This window comes from Myotis yumanensis, unplaced genomic scaffold (genome assembly GCF_028538775.1).
Source record: "Myotis yumanensis isolate MYYU_CA2020_CCGP unplaced genomic scaffold, mMyoYum1.0.hap1 SCAF_14, whole genome shotgun sequence".
Taxonomy (NCBI): Eukaryota; Metazoa; Chordata; class Mammalia; order Chiroptera; family Vespertilionidae; genus Myotis; species Myotis yumanensis.
Window position 1 is genome coordinate 10,930,244 of NW_027223765.1, and position 12,619 is coordinate 10,942,862.

Sequence of the window (12,619 nt, forward strand, 5' to 3'; positions counted from 1 at the left end):
AGTCTCAGTTCAACTTGAATCAGTTGCTTGAAACTCTAATAAGCAATATTGTTAATGTATTATTTCATAAGATCAAAAAAGAATATAGTGCCTCATCCCAACTCCATATACATCCTCCTAATCAGCTGACTCCTTTCTCTTGATTGAGAGCTTCACAACTGACAGTTTTAGTTTCTGGTCTAACCATCATATGAACGTTCCCCCAGCAACTTACCAGGGGTGCTCATTCTTCCTTGTTTGTTTTCTGGAAACAGTATGGTTTCTACCCTTGAGATAACTCCTATGGATCTTCCTAATTAACTTTCCCAGTAAAGAAATGTTTCTTCTAATTTGTCAAAATTACTTCATATTGCTCTACCATCCACGATATTGTCCATCTGTCATTATGGAGTTTTCTCGATCATTCACTTCATTGTTCTAACTGTTAAAATACATTTGTCTTTCCCAAATGCCTATAAAATCCCATACAGCCAATTTCTCAAATATTTAGCACGAGACCTGACACATAGAAAACCCCTCATTAAATATTTGAAAAACAAGGTTGAACAAATGGATAAATAACCACGGTATCTGGTGCAAACACAAGACTTGTGTTCTTATGCAGACATAAGAACTCAATGCTCCTCAATTCAGCTTGCATGGAAATCCCCCTGCTTTGACACAGTGCGGTCCAGAATATATTTTCTGATTTCCTGTGGAGAAGACCAGCTGTGTCAAAATCTATTGCTTCCTGCGTATTCCCAAAGCCTGCCGCAGTCACGGAGAAGAAAAAGAATGTGCTCCTCGTCTCTCTAAATTAAGGCGCCAGGTTTGGGTTTTCTTTGGGAAAGGGATGGGTGAATAGAAGTTCATGTGATCAGAGCCTCACTTGGCATACCTTAAAAGGTAGGAGGTAAAAGAAGAAAGCAAACTCATTCCACCCTGAATTGGTCTATTCCTTTCTTTGGGCTAGATTATTTTTCTAGAGAGGGGTAAACGTGAGTCCAATTTACAGTGACGCTGGGTGGATTAAATGGTTTGTCATTTAACCTGGTTAATCCTATTGCTGTTGTCCTGTAGCAGGAAGAGAGGGGCACTCACACTCAGGTAGAGCTTGGTTAGAGCTGTTCTGCTTAGGACAGGAAGAGGGGTCTGAAATTGCCCAACTTGTCAGTATTCTCTTCCCCCTCTCTGCCTCACCCCTGCCTTCTAATCTAATGCAGTGGACTTGCCCTACCTTCAGAGGAGTGAATCCTTTCCCCACCTCCTGGCTCACCTTGACCAAGGTTAATCTCCCTCAGGCCATATCTAGTAAACATAAGTTGTCTCTAGTTCAGTGTAGCAATGATTGGAAATTGTGAGCTTGCCTTGGCCTCACCCCTCTCCATGTAGATGGAAGAGTGATCTATGTATTCAGTGTAAGCAGACTGGCGAAGCCCTCATCATTGCCTGAGATTGGAAGAAGAAACTTCTTTGTAGAGCCAACATATTTCCCAGGTCTGTTGCAATTTAAATGTAAGGGCATCTCTTTGTCCTCTTTTTTAGAAAGATGAATGTCCAATACACTTTAGCTGAAATTTTAAGGAAAAAAACACACTGAAAGCTTTACTGAGAGCTGATTTTGAATCCTGAATATTAAATGCCATCAACAATATAAAGGTCAATTTTTAATTCAGGAAACTGATTAAATATCTGCCATATGTAAGCAAGAACTGCTAAGGACAATAAAGAAAAATATATGGGGAAATATGCTTTGGGGCTAAATCACCTTTTTGCTTAATATGAGTTATTTAAATGACTTTTGTATTTAAGCATATGTCTTTTGATGAATTTATATATATATATATATATATATATAACATATATATATATTTGTTGAATTTATATACATATATGTAACATATATATACTGTATATATAAATACATATATTATAATTTTTCTACTCTTCGCTTTTGTTTCCAGCCAATATTAGAAACCAAAGGTTATCAATTTATAAATTTATTCTCAGGTACCTTCAGAGAAGTTTCATTGGAAAACTTTCTGATTGAGCCATCCCTAAGAATGGCTGATCTTCAAATTATAATTTAAAAATGAAGTGCAATTAGCTGATGATGAATTTACTGCTTGGCAGGGCTCACCTCCTGCTGTGCTGAACACTCATTGTGCTTCTCCATGTCCTGGTGGAGGAACCAACTGATTAAACCCCATCCTCTGGCCATTTGCACACAGGTGTAGAAGTGACTCACTTCAGCAAAACTAAGTGCAGATAATTCAGGGTGCAAACAGCTCACTGGGTGCTTAGTGACAGGAGATGAGAGCCTGCTGTGGGGATACCAGGCAGGGCACCAGCAAGCCCACAGCTCCCCTTGCTTTCAGGGCTTGGAGGGCACTGAAAACTGCCTCCATTTCCCCTCCGTTCCAAAGCTGCTGCTGCTGGCTGTCACCCAGTAGGGCTGGATTTAACATTATTCCTCCATGGGTCTGCCAGCCCCTTTCTAGTTGGTTCTTCAGCCTCCCCCGTGAGATGGCAGACATTCACAAGTAAAATGTTTTGGAGAAGTCATGTACTTAATATGTTCAGTATTTAGACAAATTTGGCAGGGTCATCCCCTCCCTGAGAGACTGACAGGAGATAATGGCCTTCTTACGTACCATGATTCCTATACAATGCACACCTCCCGGATCAGCTGCTACATTGGCGTGGCCTTCGATATTTCATAGGCACAGAAAGAGTAAAGCCAGTCTCCCATTATAACCATGCAGATTTTTATGGGGTGGAAACAGAAGAACACTAAATTACTAAAAGATCTTTAAAAATTAAAAAGAATTTGTAAAGGGAGGTTTGTCTCCTTTATGTAATGAGGTTAAATCTCTCTAAAGTTTTTCAGATGAAAAGATAATCGTTTCTTTATACTGAATAATACCTATGTGCCGGGTATTTTGTTTCTGCTTCAATCCTACAAGGGAGGCCTTTAATTTTGGGAGAACGTTGATGCCACGAGGAATTAACGAAATTGCTCAAATCGCGTAACTAGTAATTTGTTCAGAATGAACTGGTGCTGCTACCCAGTTTAACCTGCTGAACCTGTGAAGCACAGAGAGGTTTAGAGTCTTGGCCATAGTCACACTATTAGTTATTCAGACCCAGAAGCCAAACACCAGGATGGCTGGTTCGGGAGGTACATTGCATATTTATGAAGGTAAGTTTTGGGGAAGTGAGATCTGGATACACCACCCTTTAGAGGCCTTATGTCTCCAGACCTTTACTCTCAATCCAAATTTTGCACATTTTTATAACCTGCAAAATCTCATGGAAGCCCCTGCGTCTGCAGGAAAGCCTTCCTTCATCATACACAGCAGTGGCCTGCTCCTCCTCAGCTAAGCTCCAAGCATACCTTTGGTCTACCTCTCTGTTAGTTTTAACCTGACGTTTGATCGGAAGTTCCACTGAGTTCAACGTATCTTAGCTTCCTACGTCATATCTGACAAATGGTGCAGACATGACAATCATCGTTCTCATAAGCTGGAAAAAATAAATAGAATCATAGATATGGCTGCAAGGTCCTGACAATTAATTAATTTGTGATAAAACAATATCCCTCTTGATGGGATATTTGCATCCTTGCCCTAGAAAAAAAAAAAAAAATATATATATATACGTTTTCAAACGTGTCAACTTTGTCACATTTTACTAGGTATGCTCTCTCACCTCTTGATGTTGGGGGAAAACACATACACACACACACACACACAAGCACACACACACAAACACACACACACACAAACACACACACAAACACAAACACACACACAAACACACACACACAAGCACACACACACACACACAAGCACACACACACACACACAAAACACTGCCATCCATAGTTCCAGGTGAAGACAACGATGATTATAATAATTAATGATGAAAGCTTCCCATTGTTAGAGTACTTAATTGTGTTTAAGCAGCTAGCAACAGCACGTACATGCCACATGACGGCAGGCTCTAGGATCGAATTCTTCCAGAATTCTGTTAGTGATTATGTGGAAATTTCAAGGTTGCAGTAAGATTTTAATCTTCACAAAGGAAATATGTGCTGTGACCAAAGCTAAATCAGCACCAGAGTGGAAAAAAGGGAAGAATCATTAATACCAGCTAGTTGTTTGAAGTGGGATCTTTGAATTCATCTCTAATGCAATGGCAGATGTTTGATCATTTCCTAAAATTCTGACGACACCAGCCTATCTAATTAAACTTAAAATAAACAAATATAAAACTATGTATTTAAAAGTGTTCACGCAATTGTTCTCATAAGCCAGAAAAAATAAATAGGGTCATAGATATGGCTGCGAGGTCCTGAGAATTAATTAATTTGGCAGAGTTCAACAGCAATTTTAACACAACGATGTGCTACACTGGCTTAAAGAGCCATCATTTGACGATAAACCTTAATCTTCTTTCTCCAAAAAAAAGAAAAAAGAAAGTAAAGTGCCATATTTGCAATTAAAAGCTTTGTTTTTAATACTCTCATTTTTAAAAAGATAGTGTTTTGAAGAAGCAATGCGTATTCGAAGCTTGCAAATGCTGCAGAAATCTTGGTTCTGTCACATCCTCATATGGAATCTACCCATTTTCTGTCCAACAGCTTTTTGATGATTACATTAAGTCAAATGCCAGCAATGCTGGGATTTCTACCACACTTACATGCATATTAATCAGCGAAGTGCTATGAAAAACATGCCAATGCAGAGTATAGGTATTTTCTCATCAATAATCATTAGGCGCTTCATGGGAGGATTTTAGCTTGTGGTTTTAGAAATGTTTTTACATAACTTTTGGTAAAAGTTGCAGAGACAATTTAAGAGCTTCTTCTTTCCTTATTGAGTTTAGCAGCAAATAAAAGTTACGCAATCATGTCTAGTCCCTGATTACAGTGAGTTCCGAAGCTCTTCCTTCACTCTCTGCTGACCCAGGGCTTGATTTTTCTAGATCTCTCTAATAGTGATGAGATCACCGGAAAGCAGCTCAAATGCCTAAACAATTAGGTAAGAGCTGGGCCTTCTGATTTACTTATCAAGGGATAACCATCAGACTTTTAGAAATCAATGTTCCATCCTGTTCTCTGATGATCTTGAAATGTTTTGCCTCGACTGTTGGTGTTGATTCTCAATTTCGACCAGATGCAAATATGTCCACATGCATTTTTTTTTCCCCTTTAAGGTATGATTCTATGGACTAGAACGTTCTAAAGTGAGTGTTGTATCTTGGTAATGAAAAGAAAATCTGCTAAATGTGTGGGCACCATTCCTCTGATTTCCATTTCCTTATAGATGGCCCTTATTCTTATCTCAAGTATTGAGTGTGTAATAAAGAAGCAACCAACAATAATGCAAATGTAAGAGAATGCGTATCCGTTGTTAGGAATCCCAGTACTCAGTCTGCTTGATTAGTCCCTGGGTTCCTATCACAGGGAACTTCACAGGGATGTTCCTATCACAGAAACTTATTTTTTAGCTTGGGTGAGTATCAGGGATTGATTACTGGGTTTATCTAGGTAGGTATTCTTCGTGAATATGTCTCAATGAAAAAACCTGTAGAAAAAAACACACCTGCATATTACGTTATGCAATTCTGCGTAGAAACATTAACCACAGCATGCCAACTACATCTCTACCAAATTTGCCAAAAGATGTGAAATAAGAAGTGACGTAATTGTTTTTCTGTTAAAAATCTTCAATCCTTTCTTTCAATTAAAACCATATTTTATTTACCTTAAAACCAATGCTATTATCTAGGGAAGTAATGTTAACAAAATCTTAATAGTCTCTGTGTTAATCACAACAAATTTCTAATGTAAGAACTGCTGTATAATTTTGAAGTAGTTTGAAATGTGAGTCTGTGATGGAAGGCTTGATTTTCAAAGGGACATTTACTAGTAGATCCTCCTGTCCCCCTTACCTGGAGAAAATTCAATGATTTTCTGTTGCTAGTTAAAATGAATGATTGTAAATTCCTTTAAAAAATGTATAAACTTATGACTGAGAAATAATTATGAGAGTGTACCTTGAATGAGACAACTTTGGACGCAATCTTTGGCATTTTAGGAAGTCGAAATTGTAATTTTATGCTAATAGATATCACCTGATTATTGAACTTACAAAAAATCTTATGTAACCTGTGGCATTGTCATGCATATTGAGCGGAGCTTATGACAAACTGCGGGAAGAAACTTCCTTGGGGGAAGTATGGAGAGGAATTTAAAACACTGCTTTTTCTGTGGCCATGGACAGTGATTAACATTCATTTTTTCTGGCAATATTAAGATCTGTGCTGGCAGCTAGAACAGGAGAGCATGACATAAAGCCAAGAATTCAATTTCCAGGTAGAGAGTCAATTTGGTGTATTCTAGTCAAACCTTTTGTTTTCCAATTTCCTTTCGATTGCTCCAAATAAATATTCAACTCACTTTTTGGTTTACCTGCATAGCTATTTCCCAGGGCACAGATATGCCCCAGTAATTTTAGAAAGAGGTCCATTCAAAATGCGATATGGACGTTTTATGCCTTAAGAAAATATCACCAGAAGATTTTGAGACCACAGATAACACTGTTGCCAAACAATAAAAAGCACATTATTCTTTATCAAGCATATGATATTAATGTATACAATTTAATACTTTATATCTCAGTCCATATCTAATCCCCACATAAATGAAATGGTTGTGATGTAAATTCAAGTGGTAAATACTTTGAACATCCAGGGTCAGTTTAATCCAAAATGAGCAAAATCAATTTAAATTATAAGACTCCGAGTCACTGAAAAATATCAATTTATTAGAACTTGCCATAAATACTCCTTAAAGGAAACTAACACTCAGAAGCCAAGATAGCCTAAGAAAAACAAATCTAATCACAGATACATCTCACTAATATTCTTTTCTACCTTCAAAAGTCCTTCAGCATTCACTTAGGTCACGGCTGGAAATCATTTATCATACTTAACTTTAAATGTTAGAATGAAAAATAAAAGAAAGCAAAATCAGCAGAAATGAAGAGAACTCTGGAACTACAGATTTCCTAAAAAAATGAAACTCTTTGTCTAAAGAGAGGAAGGATGTATGTTAGAAGTTCGTCATCACTGACTTGAAATATGTTCAGAACTTTCCAGGCGACATCATGCATTTTGAAGGAAGCCGGTTATTTTCCTGATTAGAGATTCACAAATGTCAAAACACGCTACCACCTTGTGGTACCAGTGAGAACGAGGCCAGTACTTACCACGGGAAGCAATGGCTTTCAGAGTCGACATCACGTTTCAGCCCCATATTCTTGCCTAACCAACCTTGTCAGAAAGCAGATCTGAATTAAACTAACTTACACAAATGGCTCATTTGCAATTTCCAACCTTTTGAACTTCCAACTGCCTCCCCATACGAATGAGGTTTCTCCATCAGATTCACTTCTGGCTACCTTGGCTATTGTGTCTTCAGTGGCTGACTCATTCCACACTCTGCTCATGTAGCTTATCATTATCTCGTTCACAGACAAAATACACATTGAATTCAGATGAGAATGCCCACTGACTTGAGAATCTTAAGAAAGATAGCGGCACTGTGGTCCAAACCGCATGATCACTAAGGAAAACATCAGAGCGAGGGTACAGAGTGCAAAAAATATCTGGAAGTACAGAGTGCAAAACGCAAACAATAACAACAACACGTAACACTTAACTCCTCGCGATGTATCTCCCTTAGGGATTTTGCTTTCTTGTTTTTCATAAAAATTGGCCAAATCCAGAACAACGTTGTACATCGCTCTAATAGCTTTGTTTAATGACAATGTGGCTCACTTTCTCACTTAATAAAACATCATGTTCTTTTATATTTATTAAGTTTTAAAACCACCGAGGCATTTGTCTCATTAGCTTTGCTCTGAACAAAGAAATAACCTGATCATAGTATGTCATTCATATGAAAATGAACAACACAGACCTTTCTGAGTGAACATTCTCACTTTCTATCTGAAGACAAGTGTTCTGCATATATACAAACACTGCAGACAGATGGCTTCTTATGTTTCACGCACGATAATATTAAGATACTCCCCCCTCATTATTGCACTCCAAAAATGATCAGTGCCATCTTTTCAATCTACATTTTTAAAGTAGTGAACCTTCAGTAAGATAATCTATTGTGCTTATTTCAAAGTAAGGAGAGAGAACAACTCAAACATTCTATCAAGTTCAATCAAAACTTCCTGCTTCACTCCGTTGACACAATTCTGAACCTAGCCTCCAACTTCACAAAAGAAAATGGAAAAAAAAAATTCACAAGGTAGAGCTTCAAGTTATCATAATATCTTAGGAGGATGTTAGTTACTTTATGCCAAAAATATTTTGCAAGCTCCAAACCCTTCACGAGAACAACATGATAGGAATCGGCTATTATTTCTGCACTTCTAGCCACCCAAGAATCTGACAGCTTGTATTAAAAATAGTATTCAAGCAGGAACTCCCTGGTTAGCATCTCCCTTAAGTTTTAAGGCACTCCAATCATTGAGTCTTCTTTCTAAGAATCACTGAAGAGGTTTATGAAGACATATCAAACTATTCACGAAAACTAATTGATTTCTGTTAGTGCAATATATTAGGACTGATTACAATTACCATATCCAGCAGCCAGTCTGTACCTTTGCAGAGATCCGTCTCCAGTATCCATAACCACGCACTGCTCTGTTCCATCATGCTTCTCTTATTGCTGGGTGAGGCGCTTGCTCCTTCATTAAATAGCATTAAAAATAGACTGCACAGAACTCCCCACCGGAGCATGCTCCGACAGGGCTAATGCCATAGTTCTCAGGGTAACTCTACTCAGCTGGGATCTGGGAGGGAAAGTCACTGGGAGATCAGCAATTTGCAAATCTAATAGCACACACAAACCCTACTCAGTCTGAGCTGAGCAATGCCAAAGACATCAGCGTGTAGTGGGATTAAGTCACTGGGAAGCTGCAAGTCAATTTCTGGAGCTGTGTAAGTTTCTTTAACAATGACTCACCTAAACAAGGTATTCTGTTAGACAGGCGTTTACCTACAGCAACTCTATAGGATTTATGAAATAACGTAAGTCATGTCCCGACAGGGTAAATTAAGACATGTATGCACAGCAGTCAAAAAGTCTTGAAAATTAAAGCAAATTATTTTAAAACAATCAAACCCAACTCTTTTAAAGCAGTTCATCACATTGATAAGCAAGGACAGTCATAGGTTAGCCTTTTGTAGCTCTTGTGACAAGGAAGTGTACCCCTTAAAGAAAATTTTATAATATTCTGGTAGTTGAAGTGGAAAAATGATACGAAAGGAAATAAAGGTTCAAACACAGATACGTACCTTACACATCCATATAAACCCGAAAAGAGGGCACGCGATCCCCGTTAGCAATGCAGCAGAAGCAGTTATTGCCAAGACAGTGACTTACTCGGCTATTTGAACAAAACATAGCTAGAGCTCTCGGCTTCCAAACGATTGCCTTTTGTGAAAATGACACTGACTACGATCCTAAGAAGACACGCAGGGCTTGTGGTGACACAGACACAGGGGATCAAAGGAGCAGGTGCATTTGTTTTAAAGCGTGTGGCAAAGGTCTCCTAACTTTTACCGTATGAAAAGATATTGTCCTGTCATCTCCATGTCTCCGCTTTCTTAAAACAATCCCAGCGATTTTGATCTCCAAAGTGGGTGAGGAGGAGGCAGGAAATCTTGGGATTCTGTCAGTGTTTGAGCAGAATCTTGTACAGATTCATTTCAACTTTGGAGAGCGCCAGGCTTGTTTAGAGAGGCTGAAGTGTCATGCCAACAGACTTAAAAAATACCAAATCCAGTGGCTATCTGCATCCTAAACACAGTCTCCCGAAAGTGACTATCTACCAGCCTTGCGCTGTGCTTACGAGCTCCCCGTCCCTATAACTTGCAGTTCCCTCTTTGTGTTTTTTTTTTTCCTTTTAGGCTTGGACTCTGTCCTTATCCTGACCACGTACTGAACCTGAGCAGCTAACAGCAGCCACATCCTCTCCAGCTCTATTACTATGCATAAAGATTGAGTCAATTTCTCGTCCTAAGAAACTTCCTAAACACCTGTCTCATTCCATTCCATTCTATCACTAAATCTACAGCCTGCCGCAGAAGACATCAAATCTGGAGTTCGCCATGAAACACAGACTTCAAACATGTAAAAACAAAGTAAACATCTAGTTCCCCCCTCCACCTCTTCGGAGCCAGGGCCCGAGTCCTGCGAGTACAACAGAGGCCAACTTTGTGCCCGGAGCATAGCTCTCTTTCGAACGCAATCAGAGCCTTGCAAACTTTCTACCTTGAAATCTGCATCAATCACTGTAGACTTCTCTGATTTAGCAATTGCCCTTTTCAGTCCTCTCCCAGCTTTCCAATTCTGCCTCATTTGGGGGAGAGGGAGTTTAAACCCCTCCTCTGACAAACACAACACAATACATATGTAACAACAGCTTTCTACAAACACAAACACGAAGGAGAAATACAGACCACGAACAATTACAAAGAACAGCACAGACATATGGCAGGAAGGAGGAGAAAACACACAAAAGACATGCGATGTTCACGTGGAAGACCTTGGTTATTACCTTGACCGCACAGTGGATATGCCCCCAGCGTCTTGGTGCCTTGATTAAGTTTTTGGCTTTTATTAATATGTTTGTTTTTTCAATGATTGATTTGGCTGGATTTGTTTGATTTGGCTTGGCTTTTTTTTTTTTTTTTTTTTTTTGGTCGATTTATTTAACTGCTGGTAAAAGGAGGTTTTTACAGCCTTGGCAGCTGCGATCCTGGCAAGGCTGTGGCGACCACCGCTATGGTCACGCTGGTGGTTCCAGCTGGCGACCCCGCACCCCCGCTGCTGGCTGCTGCTCCGGACACGCTCTGGGGGCGCGCCGCCTTCTCTGTCGGAGTGGCTGCTGGGCGTGAACGTGCCCCCACCTCCTGTCTGCCAGTCTGTCCCTTCCCACGTCTGTCTGTCTGTCGCTCAGCCGGGGAAGCACAGCGCGGGCTTCTGGCTTTCCTGCGCTCAGTTCTCAGAGCTGCCGCTCTCGCTGGCGGTCCGTGCGCGAGTGGGTCTGTCTGTTCGTCTCTTGGTCCCACTAGCCATGCAGGGTCCCTCTAGCCATCTTCTGTGCGCGCCCCTCTCTCCGAGCCCCCCCAGCCTCTCCCTGGACAGAGGAGGGCGTCTGCAGGGGAAGGAGCGCGCGAATGCTCTCTCTCTCTCTCTCTCTCTCTCTCTCTCTCTCTCTCTCTCTCTCTCTCTCTCCTTTCTTTCTGCCTCTGCCTCCCCCCTGTCTCAAGCTAACTGCTCGCACCTGTCCGTGGCGCCGTCACTCTCAGTCCCACTCGGAGCCAGCCAGCCCTAGTCCGTCCCTCGGTGCCACAGCCCCTACCTCTCCGCCTCCTCCGCCGTCTGCCCGTCTGTCCGCTGGGCCGACTCTGCCCTCCCACGCGGCTGGCACTGCCCGGGGGGCGGCGCCCCGCTCCCTCCGCAGCCCCTGCGGCGCCCGGTCCCGCCCGGCTCCCCGCGCTGCGCGCGTGGCAGGCAGCCCCGCAGCTGCTCGGGGGGCAGACCCCGTCCCCTGCCCCGCCACGCCGGGGAGATGAGATGGCCGCGGCTGGGCGCCGGCGGATGCCCGGGCCTCTCTGCCCTGGGGCGCGGCCGGAGTTGGCCGAGTGGGAGAGCAGGCGCCGGCCCGTGCGCGGTGCCATCCCTGCCCCGTCAGTTCTCCGCCAGCCCCGAGGCTGGAGACAAAGCGTCTGAGCCCGGCGCGGCGGCGTGAGCATCATTAGTCAGAGAGGGAGCTGGCACGCTGCCCCCTGCCCCTCCACGCCGCCTCCCCGCTCCCGGCCAGCGCCCGCGCCCCACAGCGTACCGCTCCGGCGCCTGGAGGCTCCCCGGACACTTGGCCAAGCCTGGCTCAGCTCGCTCGCTCCGCGCTCACTTTCCAGGCCAACTCTGCAGAGAATACCCCCCCAACACCTCACTCCACCCCAGGAATCCGGAGCCTCAGGGCTCTCAGGGATTCCGGCAAGACCCAAAGTCAGGTGCGCAGCACCAATGCACTCCCTGTGGCAACTGCCTGGACCACTGCCCACCCGCCGGAGCAGCGCTAGTTTAGAATCAGAAAGATGCTGCGGAAACGCAGGCCGGGCAGGGTGTGGGGCAGGGAATGGAGTTGACATTGGAAGAGACAAAAGCGTCGCCTTTCCCACTTGTTCTGGAGATGTGCTGTTTTTATTATTTATTTTCTGTAAATCTCTGTGTGTGTCTTTTTCATTGTCTCAGGGTACACATCACACACACACAAACACACACACACACACACACACACGAATCCTGGAGGAATGGGAGTACATTTCCGGAATGCCACCCACCCATCCTGAGTGCTTGCAGCGCCTACTTTCCCAACATTCTAAGTCACCAGCCAAGATGTATCACGCTGGCTCTCTGCCCCCAGCTGAGAACAAGGCATTGGATCCTGGGCTTCTTTGCTAGGTTGTTATTAATGTGAAGCCAAATTATAGTTGTGCATGCCTGCATGGGATTGCCAAAGCTCATTTCGACAGTATCCAG

At 42.4% G+C, this 12,619-nt stretch overlaps 1 protein-coding gene across 15 annotated transcripts in view; it reads right to left on the reverse strand.

The window, feature by feature from the left end:
* Positions 1–11,995, reverse strand: part of ARPP21 (cAMP regulated phosphoprotein 21) — a 143,556-nt gene extending 131,561 nt beyond the window's left edge. For 9 of the 15 annotated variants that reach the window (XM_070391753.1, XM_070391752.1, XM_070391750.1 and 6 more), the window contains exon 1: positions 10,629–11,429. The gene's annotated coding sequence lies outside the window, so the exon portion shown is untranslated. The other 6 variants (XM_070391746.1, XM_070391748.1, XM_070391745.1 and 3 more) reach the window with 6 other exon arrangements.
* Between the last annotated feature and the right edge of the window lie 624 nt (positions 11,996–12,619).